Below are 1,914 nucleotides of genomic sequence, written 5' to 3' on the forward strand. Positions count from 1 at the left end.
CAAACCCAAGATGGTACTCATGCTGTGCATTTTTATATATATGCACACATACCTACGTATGTACATACAAATATGTGAACCTATGCAACAATATTGTGATTTCTAGTCATAAACACTTCCGGTTTTACTTTACCACCAACTCCACCCACCTTTTCTTTATGGCCACTAGAATTTCTGAAAGAATCTCTGTTAGTAAGAACCCTGCCACATGGAATCTCCTAAATGTCTGTCGAATTTGTGGTATGAACGTACATTAGTAGCATTAAAAAATATCTATTTGTATTTATAAAAGTGCAAGCTGCTAAGAACAGCAAAGTATCGTTGGCTAGAAAATTCAAAGAATTTTAAACGAAAATCAATAAAATGCGGTTGTGGTCGATTGGCAACTGTAGTGGTTGACTTATGTACTTACCGAGATTTCTCAATTCATTTAATATTTATTTTTGAGCAAAGGAAGGAAAAGTTATGAAAACCGAAGCAAAGTTTCACTTAAGTTTCCCAGCCGGCTGAGTAATTCAAACTAACGGATATGCAGCCATATACAGAGGTTCCGCAGCTGTGGTAGTGCATGGCTTTGCTTTTGTGTGGCCATTGAGATAACTGTGCATGGAATGTGTACACAGAAACATAAATACGAGAGGAGGTCTCAAAAGTTCATGGAATGTAAGGATGGGAAGGGGCGCTGCTAATTGGGGACTCGCCATTATTATATTATTTAGACATATTTCAACTGCGTCATTCGTTTACGAATAGTCGCCTTTAAAACAAGTCAATCAGCAAGTAAACTGAAATCGAACACCGTGCGGTGATATAATTCCTTATCAAGCAAGGAACAAAAAATTCGCAAACTATTTTGAATGAAATGGAAAGCGTCGATGGTGATAATTGGCACGACCTGTTTAAACAAAGCACCCCCGCTAAGGAACAACCCATCGAGGCAACCACAACGTGGAAAAAAATTTAAGAACTTGTAATGGAAGATGCGTGTCGGAAGGAACTGTTTTTCCTTTGGAGTATCAAATACTACCATTTAGAAATCCTACATGATCCATTGGGTGTGGACGCGTCTACTCAAATTTTTTGAGCTGTGTGGAGATGTACCTGCACAGATTTTGGAGCAGATTATCACTGTAGATGAAACATGAGCCCATCCAATGGCATAAAAAGGGCACACCAACCCCAAAGATGTTCAAAGTATCGGAGTCGGCAGACAAATTTATGCCTACGGTTTTTGCGATTGTGAGGGACATAATGCTTATCGATTATAAAGAAAAGGGTATCACCATAACCGAAACATACGACGCAACCATATTGGAAAAATTAACGGAGGCATTCAAGAAAGAAATGTCGACGAAAATCGACCTAGGATGTGTTGCTCTTGCAAGACAACGCGCCGGTTCACAAGAGCCAGAGTTGTAATGGCTGCTGTGCACAGGCATGCCTTCGAATCGTTGGTTCACCTTACCTACAATTCAGACCTGGTCATCCCATTGACTTTTACCTGCTACCATATTTACAGGAGTTAAGATGAAGGAAATTTGCCGACGACAATGAGTTCATGGAAGCGATTTTGGCTCACTTTGTGGCGAAAAAAATATATTTTTTTTCGACACCAACTGCCACCACCGGTCAACAACAACCTCAGTCGCAAGCGCTACAGGCGTACGGAGCTCTTGCAATTCAACTGCAACAGACTCCACAATAAGATCCAAGAAGTAATCGTTATGGGTATATTTTTAGCTGCGATCATCGTGATATAAGATATGGACATGCACAGTGGGCTTCGCGAAGGCAAAAAGCCTCCAAAGCCAAGGGCTCCGACGGTGCAGGCATGTTGATGCTAACACACTTCTGATCGGCGGTGGCCACATTTGGAAATCACGGAGAGTGGTCGAACTGCTAAAACTCAGAAGA

Source organism: Rhagoletis zephyria, unplaced genomic scaffold (assembly GCF_001687245.7).
Source record: "Rhagoletis zephyria isolate East Lansing unplaced genomic scaffold, Rhagoletis_zephyria_1.1 Rzeph_scaffold_02810, whole genome shotgun sequence".
Lineage (NCBI taxonomy): Eukaryota > Metazoa > Arthropoda > Insecta > Diptera > Tephritidae > Rhagoletis > Rhagoletis zephyria.